The sequence below is a fragment of the Mustela putorius genome, unplaced genomic scaffold (genome assembly GCF_011764305.1).
Source record: "Mustela putorius furo isolate JIRA1106 unplaced genomic scaffold, ASM1176430v1.1 tig00000430_pilon_pilon_pilon, whole genome shotgun sequence".
NCBI lineage: Eukaryota > Metazoa > Chordata > Mammalia > Carnivora > Mustelidae > Mustela > Mustela putorius.
This window is the reverse complement of record NW_025421377.1, coordinates 8,029,271-8,056,909: the sequence shown is the minus strand read 5'-3', so window position 1 is coordinate 8,056,909 and position 27,639 is coordinate 8,029,271. Positions and strand designations below refer to the sequence as shown.

At 41.4% G+C, this 27,639-nt stretch overlaps 1 long non-coding RNA gene across 2 annotated transcripts in view; it reads left to right on the top strand.

The window, feature by feature from the left end:
- Nucleotides 1-27,639, top strand: part of LOC101673168 — a 137,306-nt gene that overhangs the window by 25,701 nt on the left and 83,966 nt on the right. The window contains exon 3 of one of the 2 annotated variants that reach the window (XR_001176819.2): nt 6,838-6,926. This is a non-coding gene — a long non-coding RNA (uncharacterized LOC101673168). Of the gene's footprint in view, nt 1-6,837; nt 11,409-27,639 lie in introns of those variants that run through there. The other variant, XR_006606712.1, reaches the window with a different exon arrangement.

Here is a 27,639-nt window from a genome sequence, read left to right as displayed (position 1 = left end):
TTCTTTCTTTTTTTTTGTGTGTGTGTTGAAGTGTCATTTCATGAAATGATGTTCACTGTACTTGGTACTTGTTGTTTTAATGATCTTACTCAGCACACACAAACAAAAAAGTGTCAGCTCTACTTCATATTTCTCCACCCTGAAAGTTAAAAAAAAAAAAAAAATTTAACTGATCTGAACATCCCCAAACCTGGAAATGAATTCCTTTGTCAAACTGTTTTGTCATTTTGAAGGCTCCAATCTCAGAGTTGGGAAATGCTTCCTCTGAACTGTTGGTTTGCTATTATTTGTTATGTTGTCTCTCCAAACAACACTGCTTAGTACTTAAGAGCCTGGGTGATGAACCCAGGCAAACAGCCTTCCAGTTTCAGTACTGCCCTTTATTTGACCTTCAGAGCCTCAGTTTCCCATCTGTGTAAACAGCAACAACAAAGCACCAATTTATGGAGGTGCTAGGACCATTAAGTGAGTTAGTATTTATCGAATGCTTAGCACCGTGGTTGGCATAGAAGGCATGTATTGGCATATATGAATTTTGCAATTGATCATGTTTTTCTTCTGTGTTTTGGTAACAGGATATTTATAAGATTTGCACATGTCTGGCTCAGGATTGTCTGGGACATGATCGGGTGAAATCATATAGCCGGCCAGCTATTTCCCTATCTGTAGTCTCTCTTCCCTTTGACTCTGTATCGTTTTCTCCATTGATTATATGCACTTAAAAAAATCCCACCAAATAATCACACAGTCTTCCTCAGAGTATAGATGTGAGGATATACAAACTCAGAATTTCTGAGGGTGGGGCTCAAAACTCTACTTTCCAGTAAGCGCCCCAGGCAATACTGAAGCACACTCAAACTTGAAAATTACTAGCTAAATAGAATGTGTACTATTTTATATTGTGAGACATTTTTGTATAAAGTATAAATCAATAATGCCAAAATATAAATAAGTAAATAAATATCTCACCAGCATTTGGGATTGAGGTAAGATATAAATTAATTGATTAAATCTAGAAGTTCCATTTCATGCACCAAGCCTTCACCTGCCTCTTCAGGCAAAGCGTCTTCACAGTCTTCTGACTCCAGAGCTGTTTTGATTACACAGCTTGCTTGGCCACTCAGAACTCTAGAATATTATAGCTGGAAATCTAGAGGAGGTGGCTGTGGCCATGAGGCACTAGGACACTCCAGGAAACTGGCTGCCAAAGAGGTCATCAATAGAGCCAAGACCAAGCAGGAGAAGATTAGAGGAACCAACACTGTTGTCATTCACAGTATCAAACTCTGCTGTTTACTGAACACCTTTCAAAAAATAAACCAGATTTGTACTAAGTATTTTCCGTACAGTATCTCATTTAATTTTCACAATAACTCCCTTAGCTACTATTTCATCCCCCCTTCATAGATTGAATTAAGAAAGCTAAAAGATGTTAAACCAGATGTTCTTGAGACCAAGACTAATAATAGTAGAACTGGCTCTCACACCCAGAGTACCTGATCCCAACACTTCTACTCCTAACCGCCATGGTTTCCGGTCTGCTGTTAATCCCAGGGAGCCATGCAAGGAAAGGCAAAGGCCTCCCATCAAGTTCCCAAACATGGTACTGACAAGCTTGGAGAGGTAGTTGTGAAACTTCCTGACTTCCAAGATCATAAAAAAGGGCTCTTTATTCATTTGTGACAAAATTGACTGAGGAGTGGCCCATCCTGTAATATGGCACAGAAACGTGTACAAACCCAGCCTTGCGGCCTGACTCACTGTCTTAATCACAGATTTGTACACCTGCTGCTTACCTCTTGGTTGACTTTTACTGTGGGTAGAAGTATTGACTTGCTATCTTATATACCTCAAATTTGCCATACTAAAAAGTGGTGTCGGACACGGAGAAGTCAGCAGTTGGCACTCCTACGCCACCTAGCACTTGGCAGCCAAGCTCTTCTGAGCGGTAAGGGAACCCGAGCAGTGGAAGTTCATCTCAGGACAGAAGCCAGCCTCAGAAGTCAACAGCCACTGCTTATGATTCCTTGCCGGTGCGTCTGGTACCATGATGGGTGCTTTGGTCTAGCCAGGCAGTGCAGGGGTCCCAGCAGCATTCGCCATTTGGAGAAAACAAATATTGTGACAGAGACTGAGTAACCACTGGAAGCTTGAAGTCCTTGTTTTGCATTTTGAGCCCACGCATGGCAGGTTGGACCTCAAATTGAGCGGTAGTACCTGGGGTCGTGGCCTAAGAAAGTTTCAGTGGGCATTAAAATTTCAGTTTTCTTTCACTGGTTTGGTTTCATTTGTTGTTTGTGCAGGAACTTGGTACATCAAAACCTTTCCAGGTTTTGTTGGATGGGAGTCCTAGAAAAAAAAGTTCTAATCACCGAGAAATAGGTGTTTCTTTGAGAACAGTGCATCCAAGGGCCAGATTTTGCAAAATCTTGTCCCCAACAAATTTAGCAAATTGAGTGATTTTTTTTGCCTGTATTTTACAGTTACTCACAGCACACTTCCAGTTTTGCCTTTATTTCTAACTTGTTCAGCAGGAACAACTCATTGGATAGGAACAGCTTATTCAAGAAGTGTGAGGGCATTGTGGTGTGTAGTAAATACAGATTCACCATCAGAGAGAGCGGAGTTCTAATCCTGGCACTGCCACTCACTTCCTGTGGACTTGAGATAGGTGACTTAGCCTCTCAAAACCTCTGTGGGCTAATTTTTAAGTTGAGGATAATAATACTTGTCATACAGAGTGGGTGCAAATTAATTCAAGAAAGCAATCACGGTGCTTATTGAGCCCTTACCATGTTCCAGGCACTAGTCTAGCTTTTATAGATACAGTGGTGAACTTGAGCTTGCCCTCAAGGAGCTTGTGTTCAAAAGGGAGAGAACCAGGCCAACCACTGGTTACAACAAAAGGAGATGCTGGTTGAAGCATCAGGTGCATAAGGGGGAAAATAAGTAAATTGGTTTAGGTCAGTTGTTCCTGGCATTGACTATTCATTAGGAACCCCTGGAGTTAAAAACAAACAAACAAACAAACAAAATACCCATACCCTGGTCACACCATAGACTAGTTAAATCAGACTAGGGATGGTATCTTGGGGACCAGTAATTTTTCAGCCCCCCAGGTGATTCTAATGTGGAGCCAGGTTTGAGAAACACTGGGTCAGGCTGTGATCAGGGGCGTTATTGGCCAAGGTCTTGAGGCTGAAGCATGTAGCATGATCCAGAATTGGCCATGTGTAAAGAGAAGGGAACTGCATGGAGAACAAGAAGAAGGGGCGTGTGTGTGTGTGTGTGTGTGTGTGTGTGTGTGTGTGTGTAAAGCTGCAGGGGTAAAAGAATGTGATACATTCTGGGGAAATGCAAATAATTCTGTGTGGATTGAACATGGAGCACTAGAGGAGTAGAGCAGGAGATGTTAGCTGGGGCCAGAACACAAGGGTCTTTGCATTAACTTCTTAAGAAATGGCTCGTGTAAAGGGATCTGCGCTGGCACATAACAGGCCTTCAGTAAATGATAATGATGGCTATTATTAGTAGAGGCTTGTGTACTTAGAATCATTTACTTGTGGTGTGGCAAGGGTCAGTCTAAATATGTTCACTCAAGGGTCTTAATGGAAGATTAATTCTCAGAACATTTCAATATACTGGCCATGCGAGTGGGAAGGGGAGGTTGCTGTCTGGATTGCTGGTTTTGCTCCCTTCAAATTGGGCCTTCAGAGTCTAGTGAGTAATTTCTCCCTGAATGTGTGTGTGTGTGTGTGTGTGTGGTAAAATATACATAGCATAAAATTTATCATTTTAACGATGTTTAAGTGTATAGTTGAGTGGTATTAAGTACATGCGTGCTGTTGTGCAACCATCACCTCTGTCCTTCTCCAGAACTTTTTCTTCATCCCCAGATGAAACTCAGTACCATTAAACACTAACTCCCCATTCCCGCCCTTCCTTCCCGCAGCCCTGGCCCCCTGTATTCTATTTTCCATCTCTGTGGATTTGATTCTTCCAGGTATCTCCTCTGAGTGGAATCATACAGTATTCGTCTTTTTGTGTCTGGCTTATTGTACTCACATAATGTCCTCACTAGGTTTTAAAAGTCTTAGTCTCCTTTTCCTAAGGCCTTAGGTCTTTGGTTTGGACCTTTAACTCTGACATTTTAAACGCATACAAACAGCTTTGATGTTAGGGAATTCATAACATTTCAATACGGCATAAGAGAAGATGACAGAGCTGCATCCGGTTGTGCAGAGGGCCTGTCCAGAATCCCTGACAAAGGCGTGAACGTCCTGGGTTATCTGCTGTGGTTTATCACGCTCTGGTCCCTCAGGTAACAAGCCCAACAAAAAGGTGGTCATTTACTCACCTTTTCATGGGTTGTTTTTCTCTCTTTCTGTTCATTCAGGGGCAGTCAGGTGTCTCTTTTCTTCAGGCTAGAGAGTAAATATAAATAGGAAATGATTTTTAAATCTCAATTCATCTTTATATTAAACTATGTTTGTTTGCAAAATTCTTGGGAGCTTCTCATGTGTAATCCAAAACTAGCCCCCATACACACAGAGCGCAGGAAGACTGAAGAAAGAGGTAGGTCCCACCAGATTGGCTGGTGGCTGGTTTAATGAGCAAGAGAACTTACATACGAGACCTGTCTTGAGTGGTATCAAGATGAGTAGATCTCCATACCTGTCTGCCAGTTCTTAAAAGTTTACATAAAGGCCTTAAATGGGTGCAGTCACAAATATTCAACACCATGTCACTGTCTCAAGGCTAGATGCCCTTGGAGGAGCTTCTGGAAGCAGGAAAGGCAAGCAGAATGCACATTCCGAGCACAGGGGACTGGTGAGGAGTCTGATTGCTGTGGTCCAGCTCATAGGTCACATCCTCTCAATGACCTCTCCCAGCAAAGCGTTAACAACTTGAGTCTTCACAGCCTTGTATTACAATGAGCAGACCAATCACATGACCGACATACATTCATAGTTCTCTCTGCATCCAGAAATTTTTATGAGTAGCTGTTCCAAAGGATGGAAACCACTTGGCATAACAGTCCTATGAAAAGTCATCACATCTCATTCAGCAGCTTAATCTGGAAAGAACCTAAATTCTTCTCCCTACTCCCTTATTTCCCTTCTTTTCTTAAATTTTTATTTATTAAAAAAAAATAACTCTTGAGTTCCTAATACATGTCAGGAAGTGCATTAGGGCCCACAACAGACAAAACAGATATGGTGTCTACTCTTACACAATCTAATGTGTTTAATTGGATATTGATTTATATAGTTGATTTCTGGTTCAGAGAGTCACTAGTGCTAAATTCACAGGATATGAAGTGGATCATATATTCTTACTTTTTTTTTTTTTTAACATGTGGTTGTGGAGCCACTTAAGAGGGTGCTAACCAACTGGCTGCCAAGCTGCCCTACAAGGTTGTAAAATTTCTGTTGTCCACGTCTGATGTTTGACTTGGAGTTCTAGAAGTTTCTATTCCAGTACCTCATGATGCACCTCCTAAGACAAGAGAAGAGGATAGACTGATGTTAACCAAGAGAATGGTGTACATCTGAATGTTGATTTATCAATTTAATGGGGGAATATCCCTTTTCAGTCACTAAAATATTCATTTTTATCATTTAATGAATCCTTCCCATATTGGGGTGAATGAAAGACTGAATGTATAGTCAGAGGGATGCTAAGTGAAGACAAAATTGAAGTAATGTTATGTAAATAGTCTTGAGGGATCTTTTATCCAGGCCAAGGGGATACCTGGTATAAATCCAAGTCCTGTGGCTGAGAGTACCTCTAGAGCTAACGAGTCGTATTGTACAGATGCTGGGTTCTGAGTGACACATTCTTTCATCATGTATGCCAGTATTACCAACATTGACTTACAGTCAGATCATACTCTTTAAAAAAATTTTTTTTAATTTTTATTTCTTTCTTTGACAGAGAGAGTGAGAGAGTACAAGTAGCGGGAGGAAAGGGGGAGTGAGAAGCATACACCCGCTGAACAGAGAGCCCAATGCGGGACTCAATCCCAGGACGCTGGGATCATGACCTGAGCCGAAGGCAGATGCTTAACCATCTGAGCCACCCAGGCGCCCAGATCATACTCTTAACTTAGCCATTCTGACTCTTTAAAGTGATTTTGCTTATTTCTGATCTCATCCATAATGAATCATGATGACTGGCCAAACTCTTAGGATTTTTGAACTTTTCTTGTACCCCCTCTAATCAAATTGTTCTCTTTGCTTCCGTCTATCACTGCATTCCAAAGGGTGCTCTATTTAAAAAAAGAAAGAAACATTATCTTTAAATAATCCGTGGGTTTTTCTTCAGTTAGGCCCTTCTAGTTTTTCATCTGTTTAATCCATGTCTATCTACTGTGTTTGCCTACTGACTAAATTTTAGGGAAGTGCTTTGAACGGAATGCAGACCCAAGCTTCCAGAGAAAGAAAATCTGGTTATCAATCATGACCTAGACTCCAATGGCTTAGTTTGGAATAATATCCATAGTGCTATTTTTCACTCTTTCCTCACTTCCTCAGGGATCTCGCTGTGCTCTGTGACTGGGTCTGTTTCCCTGGTTCTGGATTCTAGTCTCCTGTCTTTCCCCATGGGTCCATTCTAGAAGCATCTTGACTTGGCCTTTTTGAGTTGTAACCATCTTGGATTTATGTGAATTTATGAGAGTCTTTGAAATGTGAGAAGGTAGGCAGCTATCTGCTTTACCTGTGCTAAATCTTGGCCTTTGTTCAGATGGCTACTCTTTATATTTTTAAAATAATGCCTACTTAAACTTCCTACCCTTACATGATATCCCTGATAATTTTATATTATTTTTCATAGCTGCACAGAATGGAACTTCTTTTTTTCATGGACTCCTGATAGTGACGCCATGCCCCTGGACCTCATCATCCGTCTGCTGCCATCTGTTGGTATGTGCAAGCTACAGAGTTGACCTGTTCACACTTCCCTGCCAGGAACCTCGTGTGTTGGTATCACCTTTGTCATCACTTTTGTTATTGCTTACTTCAGGGAAATTAATGTGCTGGCTAGTGACATTTTCACTTCCCATTTTAGGACTTTTGGGTGTGATGTGTTTTTAAAAAGCCTATCCAGTATATTAATAATGGACAAGGGATGGCGTCATACAAGCACACAGGGCCTTGAAGACCAAGGTCTCAGGGGATTCAGAAGAGCAAATTATAGAGTACATTTTATGACTTGGAAAGGGAACAGATACTATAATGAATTTTTAAGTTAGCAATTTGTTTAGTCTCCTGAGGCCCTGGCAGCTTGCTGAGGTTATGGGGGTAAAAGCACCTGCAGAGAGGAATTTCTCAGTCAGAACCAACATTTAAAGTAGTGGTGTGTTAATGCTTAAAAAGAAGTCCTGCATACATTTTTTATAACTTCTAGCGTTTGCAGCTGGATCTAATGAAGGACGCTCCGAGAAGTTGAGCCAGCTTGCCATTGTCCAGGCTCCACTTTACATTATTTATGTTCTTTCCAATACAGCCTACGGCACATTCTTAAATTAAAGACAGCTTTGCTAAAAGTACTGGGGCCTGAATGGAGGCATGTGGCAAATGCCATGGAGTCTCTACCTTTTTTTTTTTTTTTAAACCCTGCTGTTCTTATTTAGGAATACTCAGTGATTTAACTTAAAATTAGGCACATTTTTGAAGGATTCTGATTTCATGGGGCTGCTCTTCAAGTGAGGAACTATTATGTGAGTAGTGTTTGATTGAATGTTCAAAGAGGAAAGTTTCTATTGCAGTGTCAAGTGGAGATGTGTCATAAAGAATTGGATCAGAGCTCAAAGGTAAATTGAAGATTCCATGAATTTTTATGATCTAGGCACAGAGTAATTTAAGTTTAAAAAGAGAAACCAAGTATTTTGGCACTCTTCAGCAATAGGCTAAAGAGGTTATGACCTAAATTCAAATGTAGTCCTGTAGACCATTGTTTTCTATGGCACCAGAAATCTGGAAATAAGAAATTTATATTCTGGAGTTCCCAGGGGGCTTGAGTTGCAAATGCAGACCTATTAACATTGTTGCCCAAATCATGGGAAACCTTGGCCTCCATTTTATCCCCTCCTGAAACATTTTCTTCTTATTTCAGGCATCCCCAAGGTGGTGTCTGCTTGTGTTCAGAAGTTTATGCACGCACATTTTTCTCTTGCTTCTTCACCGAGCTCCTTCTGCTGCCCTGGGAGCATTGTTGGGCATAGGGCTGGTTCTACAGGGTGGTCTCTCAGTCTGTTGTGGGATGTAAAGGGCTTCCTCTCCATGCCCTTCAGGTTCATGGTTAGACCTTCTCTTCATCACAGTTTGAAATCAGAGCCGTGTGCTATGAAGGGGGCAGTCTCTACCCCATTCCACTCCATTCCACTTCTCTCCTTGTCTTCCTCTTCTGGGTGTCCTCCTAACCTGGAAAAGAATAGCTTTTTCTTCCATCAGAGAATGATCTTTTTGATGACTAATTCGGTGCAGATTGCTTTTCACAAAGATCTCTAGGCCACCAGTTCTGCAAACTAGATTGCAGACAATTTAGTTTGGATCCAGGACACCCTGCTGCAAATGCAGTTTTACTTGAAAAACAGGAAATGTAAGGAGCTGCGGGAGAACACTCGTCAGTGCAATAGTGAATGTTCAGACAAGCTTAAATGACAAACAGGAACATGTTCTGAGAAACATGAGTACCTTTTGATTGACCTTTGAGATTTTCTGCTGGCCACGATAGACCCTTATTTGGTTATTCTCCATTCCTTTGTGCTACAACTGCACATATAGAAAAGATAAAGATGGAAGAAACTGAAAAATGGAACATTCAGTATTTCTGCTCTAAAGAAATAACTCCTAGAAAATTATCTATCATAAGTAACTCCTTTTCCCGTGTGTATTCTTTCTCTCTCTCTGTACATATACATACAGTCCTTCTGTATGTTGTGTAATGGATCTTGCTTTTTCTCACTTTATTGGCATACATAGGTATACCTCATTTTTTACAGGTATATTGTATGATATATCGTTGTATTATAATCTCATCAACTAGCCATTCATTTGTGGACATTAGAATTATGAAATATTATATTTACAAATAAAACAGTGTCACATAATTATCTGTTATAAGTAACAATTGAATGCCCACCAATGTCACTGTGCATTTTTTACCAGACTCAAGTCTGAATACTTTCTGTTCTGATGATACTCATCAATGTTCACATCAGGAAAGAACCCTGAAGAAGGATCTTGTTTATACTTATTCCGTCTAAGTAAATCATTTCTGTGTTTTAAGTCTAGATTCACTAAGTCATTAGTGTTCAAGTGTAGTCAAGACCATAAGTTCACTTCAAAACTTGCTTGGGATTTTGCAGTTTTACAGTTCATAGCAAGAAAGAGGCCAATTCAATACTTTCTAATAACGAATATTTTAAATCACTGTCCTATTTAAGGAGGGAAATGATTATTCTTTGTTATACAATAGAAGCAGAACTATGGTGAATTAATTTTCTAATTCTTTTTTTCCACTCTGTTGTGCCTGTACTGCTAGCCCCTCCCTAACTCTGGACATGAAAAATGCCTCATACTCGCTTCCAACATGGGCCATCACCACCCCGGTCAGCAGGAGAGGAATGTGGTTCTGTAACCCCATATTGTTCAACCTAATGCGGATACCAGGCCTCCCTGTGGGCTCATCAGGATTAATCCTATTGTGCCTCACATACCCGAGAAGGCCACATCCCCATGCTTCCATATTGCCTATGGTCTCTGTAACTGTTCTCTACCTCCACTCATCAGACCCAATTTCTTCCTCTTCCCCAACCTCCCACACTCTTCCCCAGGCCATTTGGAATTTATGGGCTGTCACAGCAAACCCTCCAGATCCCCAGCTACTGCTCAGAATGTCCTCATCACTTGCTTTACCTAACTAAAACCTGGGTCCTTGCTACGGATATTACCTCCCTGCAGTCGTCTCCAATCGGGAAGCAGCTTATTATCGATATTCTCTTATCATTGTCATTATTACTATCCATAATGCAAGCACTAGAGGCCCTGGAGATTGGGGTGAGTGTCCGTCTCGCACCCCGTTCATCTCGCTTCCTTCTTCCTTCAAACACCCAGCTCCTTCGGACTTTATGCCTTCAGACTTCACCACCCCTCGGTGTTGCTGTATCTGCAGCCTGTAGACCCTCCTCATTCATGGCTGACCAGCCTGCCTCACTGTCCTCCTGTCACAAGTCCCTGGCATCTTTTCTGGAGGTTTTTGCCTCCAGCATCTTGGCTTCTTTGATCCTGGATTGTTCTTTCTGCCTCAGCCACCACTCCTGCTGTCTACACTTCGGCATTCCTGGTATCCATAACTGGACTAGGTCCACATCTTGACTTCGAGTTCCCGCCTCTGGACCAGCATCTCCCATGCTTCCTGCCTGCCTGTTCTAGTCCTCGCAACCAGCAGTCCCTCAGGCGTGTGGCCCTTTAATTCATTGACCTTTCTCTCATTTTTTTTTCTTTAACTATTATTGTTCCTGCTTTTATTGTTGGTTCCCTCCATATTCAGCTTAGGACCTCCATTCTCACTAGAATCACACCCCTTCAGATATCCGCTCGCTCTTCTGTCTCCCTCCCTCTCTCAAGCCTGAGCCTGAACAGCTAAATAATGTGGAGAAAAAGCACTCAAGAGTGTTAGCCAGCCTCTCTTTAAATTCTTGGCTACTGCACCATAATGTATTTTATTTCCTCAGTATATTAGCTTCCTCCCTCCCTAATGTGACCATTTCAATTCCTTTCCTCTCTCCTAAACTCTTCTCCTCACTTAGATTCATTTGATAATCTTGCCCCGTGTACTGCTTCATAAAGACACAAGATGAAGCAGGAAGCCCCTCTTCATCATCGCCAGTCCGGCAGAGAGCTTCCCTCTCTCTGTAACTCGAGTTTCCCTTTCACTCCATCTCTGCGGATGAAGCATCCCCGAGAGTATTGAAAACACCGGTCTGTCCTCTGGTACCGGGCTCCTGTCCCCTCGCACTTCTTGGGGACAGGGCTCCCACAGTACTTTGTCTTTGCGGCTCAGTACAGGGGCCATGAGACAGACTTGCCTGGGCGTGAGTCTCGGCTCTGCCACCTCCCAGGTGTATGATGGGACATCCGTCTTCTTCAGCTGACCCTTCTGTTAAGGTTATCGACTTCCCAGAGTCATGCAGATTAAAAGGGAGGATTTAGTGACCTGCTTAGGACAGGGCCAGGCTCCCAGCGAAGGCTGTGTCTGCCTGAGCTGGCCCTGGCACAGCTCTAGAATGGAAGGAATTTGTTGTGTTCGAGGAAGAGAAAAGTGACCCATAGGTCACTGGGTGAGGTCACTGGTGAGATGTCAGAAAATGAGTTAATAGCCCCAATGTGTGTGTATATGTGGGGGGGGGGTGTCTCTCTCTCTCTCTCTCTCTCTCTCACACACACACACACACACACACACACACACACGTTCATGTCCTTTCCTTTGACATATCACTGCAATTCCTCTCGGAAGTCGATCTCCCTACCTTTGGAATCTGCCCCTGCCTCTCCTGGATCCTTCCCTGCAGCATGCAGACGTGCTCTGGTCATTTCGGGTCTTCAACAAACAGATAAATAGACTCTTCCCTTCTGGTCACATTTCCCCAGCCCCACCCACTACCTGGTCATTTCTCTGCTCCTCCAAACAACGAAGTTTCTCAATTCCATCCGCTTCTCTTTTCCTTCAATTCTCTTGTTTTAGTCCAAGCCTCTCTAACCTGGATGGCTGCAGCAGTTTTAGGATTCATTCATTGTAAATCAGAAAATGCCACTGCAACTCCTTAAACACCTCTCCCAGGAGCAGCACAGACACTTTTTCTGGCAAACAAAGCCCTTCACCATCAGTATTGGTTAGATACTGCTAGGGTGATACTGAAGAACAAACCGCCCTAAAAAAATCTAGCTTAAAACGACTCTTTTCTAATGGATCTGCTGGTCATCCAGGGCCACTCTGTTGATCCGGCTGGTTGGCTTCTGCATGTTCACGTCGGCTGGCGGCTGGCTGACCCAGGCCGCATGGATGGGCTGTCTCTGCTTCGTGCTGCAGCCTTGCTTCCAGCCGTTCTGCTCCATGGGCCTCTCTTCCTCTTCCTGGCACAGTCACCAACAGGCAGTGGTGGCACAAGAGGACAGACCTAAGCACTTAGCACAACTGACATCCCACCAACCAAAGACAACTATGGGGCAGATTCCAAAGGTAGGGAGATCTACTTCCGAGAGGAATTGCAGTGATATTTCAAAGGAAAGGACATGAACGTGTGTGTGTGTGTGTGTGTGTGTGAGAGAGAGAGAGAGAGAGAGAGACCCCCCCCACACACACACATATACACACACATTGGAGCTAATAACTCATTTTCTGACATCTCACCAGTGACCTCACCCAGTGACCTATGGGTCACTTTTCTCTTCCTCGAACACAACAAATTCCTTCCATTCTAGAGCTGTTTGCACTATGTTACCCTGTGCTATAAATTTGCTGGTTGCTTTAGCATTAAAGTTTGCTTTCCAGAGGATTCCAGCGACATGACAGCTATTCCTTTTCTTCATTTTTTTAAGCCATTAATTTCATTTTGGATGATCTATACCCTTAGAGCATTCATTGACTTAAGGATAGATCTGAAAGCCTTTCAGATTCACTATCAAGTCAATAAAACACTTTTATTTTCCTCTAAGACCATGAAACCTGCCAAAAGATGAAAAACAAATTAAATTGCTCTCCATTTGCTCAACAGGAGTAACGGGCTGTAGGTGGAGCTCTAAGGAAAAAAGCAAATTCACTGGAATTTTAGAATTCGGGACTTGAGAGGACTTGGATTTTGTGAGCCCCAGAATTTCACTGATGCGATTGTCTCAGCATTCGTAAGCTAATTTTGTTTTTCTTTATTCAGATGACCACATATTTAGCAGTCGTTTAGGTGCTAGAGTGCCTGCCAGGCCGCTTGTGGGGTGTCCTGTGACCCTGAGGAGCAAAGTGGGCAAGGACAGAGGGGGTGGGGCTGGGGGCTGGCCCCGGAGGTGCTTCCGTGCAGTTTCACGGATGGAAAGGCCTCATGGAGGTGGAGTTCAAGATGTTGTACTTTGTGCTTCTGAGGGAAGAAGGAAAGGAGAGGGGTTTGGGGCCTGGGGAACAAGGCATGCTGCTTCCTTACTCTCCTGGCTTAGGGAAGGCAGCCACCTTCCTGGTGAAGGAAAGGGGAGTGTTTACAGCAGCACTTGGTGGATCCAGGCCAGATAGCAGGGGTGTGTGTGTGTGTGTGTGTATGTGTGGTCTCCCCCCCCATCCCCTCTCCTACACATTTGGGTGCCACATAATCATCACAATCATGATTAACATAACAGTAGCTAGCCTAATCGAGGGCTTTCCGCAGGTCAGATAATATGAAAAATGCTTTACCCCTGAACCCATTTGACCCTTACGCTAATAACTCTTGGCAGTAAGTACTACTATGATTTCTATTTTAAAAGATGAAGTAATGGAGGAGTAGAGTTTTCAAAGGACTGACAAGTGATACAGCCAGATTTATGCTCAGGTCCGTCTGGTGGTGGCACCCATGGGCTTCACCGCCATACCACACTACCCAGAGCAGAGGGTGAGGAGTCCCGCTAAGAAGCGGCAGGGCCGCCCCAGCACTGTGGGCAGGGAAGTCAGCGTCGCACCTGCGAAACCAGCCTGGGGAAGCGTCCCCTAGGAGCCAAGAGATGCCGTCTACAAGCTGCTACTGTCTGCATTTCACCCACGGTGGGAGGGAAAGGTGTCGTGACTGGGGTAACCAGAAGCGAAGATCTACATATGATTGTGGCAGAAGCAGGGAGCATGTTGACGTCTGGGTCAGGAAAAATCTAAGGGTCACCCAGGGCCCCTGTTGGAGACCAAAGAGTTTAACATGCTTGAAAGCCCTTTGAGTTTCATCAGCTAGGAAGCTCTCATATGCATGTTATTTATTAGCATTATTCAGAAGGGTTCATTGGAGCAGGCACCCTGCCTTCTTGCTGTGTCACACTTCGGTCACTCTCCGGAGACGTAGCTGCACTCTGGTGGAGGCTCAGATGACCAGGCTTCACTCTCCTGGTGGGCCTCCTCACGTCCCATGGCAGCTCTGTCCTGTTGGTCATCACCACACTGGCCTCACCCACCCACTAGCAGAAAGCCATATAGCTTAAAAGCAGGTCAATTGATTTTTAAGTTTCATTAATTTTTGGTTCTGTTACAGTAATATTCTGATAGCTCATTCATGCTCATGCCCTCCCCCTGCCCTGTAGCCCAGACATTTATATGGGGGATAAAGGCCCAGAGAAAGAGAAGAAGAGGACATTTGTCATACTCTTGCCAGTAAGAAGTTTGTAATCTGAAAGGAGAGACCAGACACAAAAAATGTACTGTCTAATCAGTGCTCTGATAAGGTGTGTAAAGTCCCAAAATGTGTAGCACAGACAATGGGAATGTGAGGGTAGATAACAAGGCACATAATGTGTCTAAATGCACCATATTCGAAAGTCAGCATCGGGAAGACCACGGTGAAAAGGCATTTTCAGCAGTGGCTTCACCTATCAGTCTTGAGGTAAGGGCTATTGATCCTGCCGTGGTATATGTAGATCACATTCTTAATAGCATCTTAGAAACAGGAAAACCACTGTGTATCTTTGCAAAGTCTAACCATACCATGATATGTCATATCAATTCCAAATATCAGGAGTGTGAAAAATGAGCCATTGATGTTCTGGATAGATGTGAATTCTGTTAGTGTTTAAAGGGAACAGTGCTATTTTAGCTTGAGGGTTTGCTCCCCAAAGTGATAGTTTCCCTTCCACGTAGGATTAAAAGAGTTCTTTGTGTGGGGTTTTGCTTTTGCTACTGTGGAGCTGGGGTCCCACACCCCATGTTATCCTGCAAAGAGACCAGAGGCCCCAGGCCAGCCCCAGGTGTAGTCAAAGCACAATGGAGGCAGTGTGGCAAGGAACTTGGCTTATTTTCTCCTGGAGTTGCCTCTGATTATCCCTGCAATTTTGGACCAGTTTCTGAACCTATTTTAGAGCATGTTTTGATACAAGTGTATTAACTGTGTTCCTAGTTTCTGTAAATTTAATGCTTTAACATCTGCCCTCCATGTATATGCTGGACATGCCTTGTTCTGGATAACCCAGTACTATGCCTTAGTCACCTTGCCTGGGCCTCTGGCCTCCCTCATTCCCTCCCCAGCTTCCTCAGGAGTCTTTCTGGGGGCATGTTTTTCCAGTACAAACCAACTGATGCAAAGTCCACACTCCAGCCATCTCCCTTATCAGACTCTTACACTCTGGGGCATTTGCACTGGCCTTAATGAGCCCAGGGCCAACTAGGGACAGCTTCCTAACTAGCGAGCCCCACAGCCCACTGAAATTATTCTGATAATCCTAAACCTATTTACCTGCTTCACCCATTCCTTCTCATGGAAGCCACAGTAGAAGCTTTGCCCATAGCGTCCCCTTCTTTCTTCTTCACGACCAAGCCCAGTATTTCCTCATGTGGCCCCCTCCTCTTGGAACTGTGAGCAGCAAACCAGCTTTGCCGTGGCAGTTGTCTCTTAATCTGTTGGACTCAGATTTTCTATTAACGTACTATATTTTATTTTATTTTAAAGACTTTTTATTTATTTTAGAGAGAGAGAGTATGTGTGAACAGGAGTTGGAGCAGAGGGTTAGTGACTAACAGACTCCTCCTCACTGAGCACAGACCCTGACATAGGGTTCGATCTCATGACCCTGACTGAGATCATGACGTGAGCTGAAACCGAGAGTCCGACGCTTAACCGACTGAGCCACCCAAGTGCCCAAAAGCATTTTAAAACAGTAAAGAGCTGATTCTGCTACAAGTCTGCCAAACTACAGTGGAGGCTCAGAAGAATGAGAACTGGGAACCCTGGAGAAAGTCTTGTAGGTTGTAGGGGCCTCTTGTGTTTGCCTGGTCCATTCTGCTTGCTTTCTGTCCACCTGGTCCATTCTGCTTGCTTTCTGAGGGCTGGCTTCTTTCGTTGTCGGTGATGACTCATCTGAGTCACCCTCCGTGGTGCCCTTGGGTGACAAGTCTGTTCAAATCCAGCATCCATATCTTAAGTGCCTGAGGCTTTCTGTGTCTCTCTTCTGAATTCTTGTGAGAAAAAAAAAAAATCTGGTCAGGCCAGCACAGCCTTAAATAAGCAGCTCTTGAGCCAGCTGCAGCCGGAGGGAAGGACAGACATGGCTGTGAGGCTTTCAGAGGGGAAGTGGGAGGAAGAAGGTCATTGACCGACGCCTAGTACCTGAGGGCATGTCTCAGTATTATTTCAAAAAAGTAAACAAAGGGATTCTATTTTTAAAAATTATAAATAACTGAAACTCCTACAAGTTATTCTTTAAAACCAGGTTTGTTTAGTCAGGTAGCTCATTTCCCAAAGCACAAAGGTGAAATCCAGAATTGCAATGTGATCCACTGATGACTCCTCAGGGTTCTGAAGGAAATGCGGATAAAAACCGTACCTGTTGTTCACACTGTAAGTGATGCCTTGGAGTTCTGTGGAAAGTTTAAGCTTGGAAATTATTCAACAATAAATGAATAATTGTTTCAGTGACTAAGGTGAGACATTACGAAAGACTAGTAAATGTAAAAATTAAACACTGAGTGTGCTTATTAGAGCTTCAAAGAATTATAGGTCAGGGTAAGGGGTTTAAAGTAATTTGGTTAAAATAAATCTAACACTAAGACTTAAAATTTTTAAAAAGGCGATGCTTTAGTTATTTTAGTTTCAAGAGATACTATGCAGATGGTAAAGAAGTAGAGTACAGCTTCTTTGTTATGGACTGAAGCCTTGTGTCTCCCCTCCCCCAAGTTTCTGTGTTGGCCCTAACCCCCAGCATGCCTGTATTTGAAGACAGGGAATCATAGAAGGAAAGTTAAACTGAATCATAAGGGTGGGGCCCTGATCCAACAGGAATAGTGTCCTACAAAAAGTGACAGCGGAGAGCTTGCTTAGGCTCCCTCTCTCTCCACATGCATGCAGGGAGGAAAAGTCCCGGGAGGGCAGGTGAGGTGGTGGCCGTCAACAAGTCAGGACGAACAGTCCTCACCAGCACCTGAGTCAGCCGGCACCTTGGTCTTAGACTTCCAACCTCTGACACTGTGAAGAAATAAATTTTTTTTGTTTAAGCCACCCAATCTATGGCCGTCTGTCATGAAAGCCTGAGCAGACAGACATTCTTCAAGTCTTTTGGCCATGAAATTTATTATTAACTTTATTTCATTAATAAATTTATTTATTATTAAAATATCACTGCTACGTCCTTTGAGTTTTATCCATGCTGAAACAAAACCCAAGAAACCCTGCACTGTTTCCCAGAGAATCTGAGGAAGGAAGCTAATATTTCTTTCTTTAAAATAGGAAAATGGTGTCAGCATCTTTCCTAAATCCATTAGCAATAAAGTGCCCCTGGTTGCCCCAGTAGGGCGTGTCGAGATGAAGATGGCCAAAATGTGAGTTAAGGTATTTTTAACTTAAGTATATTTTAGAACTTACATATGAATTTGTTTGGAAATGAAAATTTCAAGTCCCCGAGTCCCATAGCTGTTTCTCCTAGCTCTGCTAAATGGTTTCTAGTTGGAACCAAAGTCTGAACCTAGGTTATTTCAAGACTTGGGGACAGTCACAGGGATGAAAGGCTACTTCCAGGCCATCCTAATTCTCCAAGACCCTGTAATCTGACTATATGAAGCAACAGGGGGTAATGACATAGACTTGCTGATTGAGAGGTGGTTAGAAGTCCTTAGGCATGGCAGAAGTGATTTGTAGGGGGCCTGGGGTGGATTTTAGCTGCAGACTACTTACTTATTCATATTCTGTCTTCCAGTGAATGACGTCCAAATTCCCATACCTTTGTTAACATTTATTTTTAAAATTCAGGCAGAGTTAATAGACAGTGTTACATTAGTTTCAGGTGTACAAAATAATTCAGCAATTCCATACATTACTCAGTGCTCATCGCAGTAAGTGTACTCTCAATCCCCTTCACCTGTTTCACCCATGCCTCCCTTCCCCCTTGTCCACTTCCTTTCTGGAAACCATCAGTTTGTGCTCTGTATTTAAGAGTCTTGTTTTTTTGTCTTTTTCCTGTGTTTATTTGTTTTATTCCTTGAATTCCATATATGAGTGAAATCATATGGTATTTGTCTTCTCTGACTGACTTATTTCACTTAGCATTGTGCTCTCTAGACCCATCCATGTGGTTGCAAATGGTAAGGTTTCTTTCTTTTTTATGACCAAGTAATATTCCTCTTTATATATATGTGTGTGTGTGTGTGTGTGTTTGTACCACATCAAAGAAAATGAAAACACTAATTTGAAAAGATATATGCACCCCATGTTTGTTGCAGCATTATTTTACAAATTCCTGTGACTTCTTTTTTTTTTAAAGTAGGCTCCATGCCTGGTGCAGAGCCCAGTGTGGGGCTTGAACTCATGGCCATGAGATCAAGACCTGACCTGAAATCAAGGGTCAGACTCTAAACTGACTGAGCCACCCAGGCACCCCATTCTACAACTTTTAATCAGAGGTTGGCCTGTGGGCCACTACACATTGGCCTACAGGCATTTTTATGAAAATTTGCTAATATTTCAACACATGAAGAACTCTCATAAAAATCAAGCTTTGTGGCTTATTTTTAAAAATTAGAAGAACTGGTTGGATCTGAATAATGTACGTTATTATACATTATTATAATACTGTAGCCAAGTCATGAGGTCCCCAGTCTTTGTGACGTCTTAGTGTCTTTGACCTGTCTTTTCCACTCATTCATATTATGGGTCATTTGAGATCCAAGACCTTCAAGAAGGTTGCTCTACACCCACCTCTTTCTCAGAAGCCATTGGCTGCTGGATCAGAGCAATAGGCTAAAACACTGTAAATGCGTCATTACTCATTATGTGCACATAAATTATGAAAGAGGGGTTTCATTAGAAGATTGTTTCTGTCTAAATCAATCAAACAAAACCCCTCCTTGGGGAAACACAAACCATCCCTGGGCAGAAAGAGTCAGTGTCTGGAAGAAAATCCAGTTTTGCAACTTCAAATAAACTTGCCTTTCTATTTAAATTTTAGAAATGTCTTCGATTTTATTAAATCAGGTGTAAGTAAGCAAGCTTCTTAGCCACTCTGAAGACTCAGTGAATACAGCTGGGTGCCGTGGACAAACTGAAGGTAAAAAGAAGCAGGAGAGATTGGACAGGAAATGAAAAGAGGGCAAGGAAAAGAAGGAATGAGAGCCAAAATAGAAAAAAAAAAGATGAGCATGTTATGTCCCATTACCCGTTGTTTCAGAGACGTTTTGATTCACTTTTGTTTTGGGTTGTGATTGTTCGTTAATCCACCAGGTGGTGCTCTGAAGTACCAAATAAACTTCCATCCTTAAGTTAAAAATTGATGTTGCCCTGACCTTCTAGTGTTGATATTTATCAAAACTGAAAGTGACACATGTCCAATTACTCTTTATTTGAAAATATTTCTATTATATAAATACGTAAAATATTCTTTTTTTTTTCTTTATTTGACAGAGAGAGAGAGAGAGATCACAAGTAGGCAGAGAGGCAGGCAGAGAGAGAGGGGGATGCAGGCTCCCTGCTGAGCCAAGAGCCTGATGCTCTGAGATCATGACCTGAACGGAAGACAGAGGCTTAACCCACTGAGCCACCCAGGCGCCCACCACATAAAATATTCTTATTAGACAAAATTTAGGGGGAAAATTAGAGATTCATTTAAATTGTTATTTTCATTTTTTCTTAAAAATGTCTTTATACTTTATAAGGTATAAATTTAAGAAAATCAAGAGAATTGCAGTGGATATTTGTACCCCCCCAAATCTGTATGTTTACATATTCTCCTCCTAGTTTCTTAGGGCGGAAGTTGGCCCCATATTGGAACATTCAGTCCCCCTTGTGTCTGTAGATGCTATAGGATGCTGAGAAATGTACATTAGAGGAGTTTAATTTTCTGTATTCCATCTGGAATCACCAAACACCCTGACTCCAGACTCCAAGTTTTGGTGTCTTCTTTTGGACCTCTGTCCCCTGGGGACCTGCAGAAGCAGAGGTCTGGCTTGTTCATCCAGTACCCTGGTTTCCTCTTGGCTGCCTCCAAACACCAGTTCCCAGATAGGTCTGACTCTCCTCCCCCCTCCCATAGCCACTGGAGGTGAATTTACACTTTTTTTTTTTTCAAAGTTTCTATGGCACCGTATAATTTAAAGAGGAAAAAATAAATGACAAGAGGAGATATGCACTGGGGACTATGTTCTCAAAGATTTGGCATTAAATAATAACAATTATGACACATGACATTGTGAATATAGCAACGATATTTTTGGAGTCAGACTGTCCTGAGTTCAAATCCAGACTACTACACATGTCACCTGTATGATTATACAAAACACTGAACCTCATTTCTATCTTCTGTATAATGGGAATAATGTTTCCCACTTTGGTTGTTGTGGGGATTAAATGAAATCTCAAACTTAAGGCCCTTAGTATAGCAGGCTGTCAATTTCAATGCCCTTTCCTATCCCTTTCTTACCTTTTTCCTGTGTTCAGTTCAAAATTTGTTCAGTGCCAGTAACATGGGCACTTCTACACTCTTCAAAGCCTTGCTCTTGCCTTGGTAACTGGTTTCCAAATTTCCCTCATGTGACTACTGCCCCGATCTCTACCATCTTGCCCCTTCCAGTTCCTTCTGGCCTAGACATCTGTACTGCTGGAACAACCATCCAATGTGGTTTGCTCTACCTCTCCATGGCCTGCCTGCCTTCTAGAATGGCTATTATCCTTAACAGCCTGCCCTCTGGATACATCCTCCACTCCTGTAGCCCCAGTGAGATGCCCATTCCTACTGCGGGGTTAACCTCCTAAATAGTGGCCCTATCGTGAAGGCCTCCTTATAACTCCTGGGCTTGATGATTTAAGAAAAGTGTTGCCCAGCAGCATCGTGCACAGCATCCTTGCTACCTGGGCATGTGCAGGTAAAAGGTGGTGAAGTTTAAACTGAACATGGAAGTTGGTCTGTCGGTCCTGACAGAGAGGGCTGGCCTCTACTAGGACAGCTTAAAGATCTGCAAAAGTTTCACCTGAGGCTGTATCATCAAGTGTTGTACCATCATAAAGCCTGGGTCCTTTTGAGACAGGAATCCACTTCGGGGCATCCCAGGCAGCAACGCCAAGGTTGTAGTAGGAAGTCTGAAAGACAAAGTGAGGTCATCAAGAGAAGACCATAGAAAGACCTCAGAAACTGTATGTCCTCAGAGCAGATGGTTCAGGCCCAAGGCCAAATGCACTGCCAGGATGAGTTACTGGAGCCTGTGGAACGCAAAGGTGCCAGCTGGGAAAACCCATCAGGACACATGTTATCTTACTATAGCAGCTTAGCAAGGCACTATTTACATTCATTTAAATACCAACCCAGTAATTCCTGGATATAACCTCCTATCATACTTCTGAAACTGTTTTTATGTTTAAAAGTGCCCTTTAGAAAGTCCATTTATCTGAATTATTTTTTATTCCCCAAACTGGTATAATAAGCACAAATGCTTTTTCTGCTATGAGGAATTGACTCAGCTTAAATAAAATTTAGCCTCATGCAGATTTTTACATTCAATGCTTAAAATCCAAGCATTTAAAATTCTGAGAAAAGTGATAAACATATTTGAATAGAAACTCTGTGAACGTGCCACTTTATTAATGGTGGAAATGGTTGTGAGAATCTGTTAGTTTTCATAGTGTTCCTAAATACAGACCCAGAAATATTCTAGTAATTGGCATTTGGTCAAGGTCAGGATTCTTTGAAATTGGTTCTCAATGCAAATTTTATCTCCAAAACCTCAGTCTGCTCTCCACAAAAAATAACACTGAGCATTAATCCAAAAGGTCTATGATCCCAGTGAACCTAATGTCATACTTTAAAGGAGGCCAAAATAAGATGCTTCACATTTCCAAAGTCATTTCTTCTTTATCTCCTCTGAAGAGTGACACCATTGGCAACTCTGCAGGTTATCCAGATCGTACCTGCAACCATTTTCTCTCTAAAACAAAACAAAACAAAACAAAACACCCAAAACATTGATTATTCTGAATGCCTTTTTCTCCCTGATCCTGTTTGATCATCCGGTGGTGTTGGGTTACTTTAAATTTTGCTTAACGGGAACTTAAAAAATCAGTGTAAAGGATGGACCTTAAGGGCACACTCAAAAAGCCAATTTCAAAGGGTTATGTATTGTATGACTGTGTACCAGCCTTCAAATGACGAAGTTAACATTACTGGAGGGACAGACCAGCGGTTGCTGAGGCCAGCGCTGGAGGAAAGGTGTGATAATTAAGGATTCACACTGGGAAGTTTCTCCATAGTGATGGAACCATTCTAAGTCTTTTTTTTTCCCCGAGATTTTTATTGATTTATTTGATGGAGAGAGAGAGAGCGTGCGCACAAGCAGGGGGAGTAGCAGAGGGAGAGGGAGAAGCAGGCTCCACACTAAGCAAGGAGCCCAATGTGGGACTCTATCCCAGGACCCTGAGATCATGACCTGAGCCGAAGGCAGATGCTTAACCAACTGAGCCACCCAGGTGCCGCTGAACCATTCTAAATTTTGATCAAAATATTGGTTACTCAAATAAAACTTCATAGACCAGAAAAAGAAAAGGAAAAAAAAAGAAAAAAGTGTATATAAAACCCGTGAAATCTGAATAAGGTCTATAGCTGAGTTAATAACATTGTACAACATCAATGTCCTATTTTTGACAATGTGCCAAGGCCATAAAACATGTTATTGGGGGAAGTTGGTTGAAGGGTACATGGGAGTTCTACTACTTTGACAGTTTCTTATGACCTTTAAACTATTTCAGAGATAAAGATTATTTTTAAAAAATTAGTGGAAGGAAGTAATTAGATAGATGAAGGGTTCCTTCCTTCTTTTCTTTCTTTTCCTTTCCTTTTTCTTTTCTTTTCTTTCTCTGCCAGCATGTAAGTTCTTAGAATAATCATATAGGGTCGTGACACTAAATGCTTTATGGAAAAAGGAACGTTTGCAATAATTCATAGCAACTTCCCAATAATGATTTCCTAAATAATGTTTCCTTCTGGTGATAGTTTCTTCTCTCCCTCCTGTTTGTCCACTTTTTGTCGATCTCCTACATGAAAACCCTGTGCTTCCCTTTCTGCCTGTTTCTCATGCAAAATGTTATCTCCTTATCTTACAAAACCCAAATCCAGGTCAATAACTTCCATTTATAGTTATGAATTTGGTCCCTAGTCTATGTGTACTTCTGGATGTTTCTAGGGAGGATGGGGTGTTGGCAGAATCTTGACTAGCTGGTATGGTGGGGCAGAGAAGAAAATTTCTCTTTATTGAAATTTTATTAAGGGTAAGATCCTCAACATTCAAACCTCTGATTTTTTTTTTTTTTTTTTTGCATGGCAAGAACATGTCTATATTAAAAAATTAAAACTATGAGTGAATAAAGGTACTTCCAGCTGCCCCTGAATCCCTGTTTGGCTCACTTTTAGCAATGTTTTTAGGAGGCACCTGGGAAGGGACTGGAATGAACAAGAAATAAGATGGTAATATATTCTGTAACACTGGCCTTGGTCAAAACGTTGGCTATATAAGGTCACACTCAAAATTGCTAATTTTCTCATTCCAACGCAAATCTTTTTGGTATGGCTAAAGTCAAAGTAGATTTTCCAGAATTGTTTTAAGGTTCGTGTTTACCTGAATCTTTAGGTCAATATGATACCAGATCTCAAGACAATAATCTGTAGTAGTTTTTTATTCTATCTTTAAAGGGGAAAAAATTGTGGGTGCAGACGTTTTCTGTTTGATATTCAAGAATGATTCTGCATTCCTTAATTATATAAACAAACTTTAGAGATTCTTGGAAATGACTTGCTAAATTCAATTCTCTTTATAGTTTTGGCCAGTCTAAACTCTTCTCCAAAGTCTTTGGAAATTTGGGGGTCAAAGGAAGGCCAGAATAAGAATTGTAATTGCAACTACATGGAATGTCTGTGTAGGATGGAGAAGATGACTTCTTTTATTAAATATGCCACAAGAAATAATTACCAAAGTGGACCCTGGTCTCTACTGGTATATAATACAGTTTGGTGTTGTGGATTAATAGTAGTGGCAGATGAATCATGAAATTAACATTTATGAGTATCAGTCAGATCCTTTCAGATATCATCAGTGTCTGCATATCTTCTCTGCCCGTCATTGATTGTGAAATGAAAAAAAAAATTACCCTAGTTCTAGAGAGCCTTATGAAAACGAATACAAAAATCTTTTGCTGGAGTTCTTGTTGACTTAGAATTTGGCTACTATTGTCATTCCTTTCTCAGTGTCTCTCTAGACATTCTAGACATATTTAAATGATCTTAAATATCCTGAGTGATGATAACTTTCCAAAGGCAGTGACTTTGTGTTCTCCGCCACGTCTCCCATGCTGGAACAGTGCCTGACACAAGTGCTCACTAGACTTTTGTTGAGCTGCATTGGTAACTAGATATTGGGAAAAGAACTTTGTCTCTCCACTCAGACCACACTTGGTTAGGAGCCTGACTCTGCTACTGGGTGACCTGGAGCAAGTTGCCTCACTTCCCAGAGCTTCAGTGTTCTTGTGTGTAAGGTGTTGTCCAGACAAATCAAGATAGCATGCACAAAGAACTGAGCACAGAGCTTGGGAACTACTAGGTGCTTAGTGGATGACTGTTTCCTCATTAACTCACATTCATCCCTTCCTTTTTCTGATAGAGCTTTGTATTTTTCAAAATGCACTTGGTTCAAAAGGAAGTACATCAGAGAAGACCATCATGATTTCTAAAAGGAGTCCTCAGAAGCTGAATTCTGGGCAGAGGAACTTCCTTCCTTCCTTTGCTTTACTAACCCTAAATCAAGTAGCCACTTCCACATTGGATCTGTGCCAATGTAAACATGGAAGACATCACACCACATTCTAGATTTTCATCAGCCTCTACATCTGATATTTCAGGCAGGAGGGGAAATTTGGGGGTTTTTTGTTGTTGTTCTATTTTTTTTTTCCCACTTGTCAGGTAGGTTGATAAATGGACCTCTTGGATGTCTAGGATGACCCAAGGAGCTAGGAATGCAAAACTTTCTTCTCCTTTGACATATCACGGTGGACATATTAAATTCCTAAAACAGATGATTTCTAAGCATTCTCGTTTTTTAGGTTGATCACAAGTTCTTACTATTATTCAGTTGTGATATACCTTAAATCCCTCATTTACCTTATTAACCAATATTGTAATGAATTACTGATTGCTCACTGTATATCTATCTGTGCATTCTAGTACTGTGAGGAATAAATAAAAACAAGAAACAAATTGAGGGTATGAAATCTATTCTCAGGGAGAAAATAATTCTATAGAAAAGTTTAAATATATTTAATGTATGTGTTTACAAAATGGATTGCATAAATACAGGTAAGTGATTATTATTATAATTACTAGATATAGTTAAACTGAAAAGACCAATGTTATATACATTAGACAACTAGGAAAAATTATTTGGGAATATAGGCAAATGCTTGACAGTGTGGTAGAGCATATATTCATATACTGGTGGGTTTTTTAAAGATTTATTTTTTCGTTTGAGAGAGACAGAGAGAGCATGAGAGGGAGGGGCAGAAGGAGAAGGAGAAAGAATCTCAAGCCAACTCCAGGCTGAACTTGGAGCCAAGGTGGGACCTGATCTCATGACCCCAACTGAAACCAAGAGTTGGTCACTCACTGACTGTGCCACCCATGTCTCCCTTATATATTATTTTTAAGAAGTTTTAATTATTGAAGTATAGTTGACACAAATATATCATACATATGTAGTTTCAAGTGTACAACATAGTGATTTGATAATTCTATATGTTATATAATGCTTATCACAATAAATGGAGTTAACATCCATCACCATACACCATCACTGCAGTAGTATTGACTATATTCCCTATGCTGTACTTTTCCTCTCTATGACTCATTTATTTTATAACTGAAGATTTATACTTCTTCCCCTGTATTTTTTTAAAAGATTTTATTTATTTATTTGAGAGAGAGAGTGAGAGAGAGAGAGAGCACACAAGCAGGGGGAGGGGCAGAAGGAGAGAGAGAAGCAGACTCCCCACTGAACAAGGGGCACAACACAGGACACCATCCCAGAACCCTGGGATCATGACCTGAGCAAGGCAGACACCTGAGTGAGCCACCCAGGCACCCACTTCTTCCCCTTATCTACTTAGTCCACCCTCCAACCATGTCCCCTCTGACAATACCAGCTTGCTTTCAGTATTTATGAACCTCTTTCTGTTTGTTTGTTAATTTGTTCTATTTTTGAGATTCCACATATAAGTGAAATCATATGGCATTTGTCTTTCTCTTGACTTACGTCACTGAACATAATATTCTCTCTTTTTAATTAGATTTTGTTGTTGAGTTGTATCAGCTTTTTATATATTTTGGATGCTAACCTCTTATCAGATATGTCATTTGCACATATCTTCTCCTATTCAGTAGGCTGTCTTTTAGTTTTGTGGGTGGTTTCCTTTGCTGTGAAGAAACTTTTTATTTTGATATAGTCCCAAGAGTTTGTTTGCTTTTGTTTCCCTTGTTGGCAGAGATATATCCAGAAAAATGTTTCTATGGCTGATGTCAGAGAAATTACTCTTTGTGCTCTCTTCTAGGCTTTTTATGCTCTCATATTTAGGTCCTTAATCCATTTTGAGTTTATTTTTGTCTATGGTGTAAGAAAAGAGTCCAGTTTCATTCTTTTGCATGTAACTATTCTATTTTCTCAACACCATTTGTAAAAGAGACTGTCTTTTTCCCATTGCGTATTCTTGCCTCCTTTGTTGAAAATGACCATATGTTTGTGAGTTTATTTCTGGGCTCTCTCTTCTGTTCTATTGATCTATATGTCTGTTTTTGTGCCAGGACTCTACAGTTTTCATTACTATAGCTTTGTGGTATATTTTGCAATCTGGGATTGTAATACCTTCAGTTTTGGACTTTTTTCCCTCAAGTTTGCTTTGGCTATTCGGTTTTGTGGTTCCACACAAAATTTAGGTCCTTAATCCATACAAAAAATGCTATTGGTATTTTGATAGGGTTTCATTAAATCTATAGATTGCTTTGAGCACTATGGACATTTTAACAATATTCTCCCAACCCATAAGTATGGAGTATCTTTCTATTTGTTTGTGTCATCTTCAATTTGTTTTGTTAATGTTTTATGGCTTCTAGATTACAGGGATTTCACCTCCTTGGTAAATTTATTTCTAGGTTATTTTATTATTTTTTGGTGCGATTACAAATGGGATGTCTTCTTAATTTCTCTTTCTGCTACTTCATTATTAGTGTACAGAAATGCAATGGATTTCTGCATATTGAGTTTTTATCCTACAACCTTACTGAATTCATGTATCAGTTCTAGTAGTTTTTTGTTGGGTCTTTAAGGTTTTATATACATAGTATCATGTCATCCATAAATGGTGAAAATTTTGCTTCTTTCTTACCAAATTGGATGCTTTTTATTTCTTTTTCT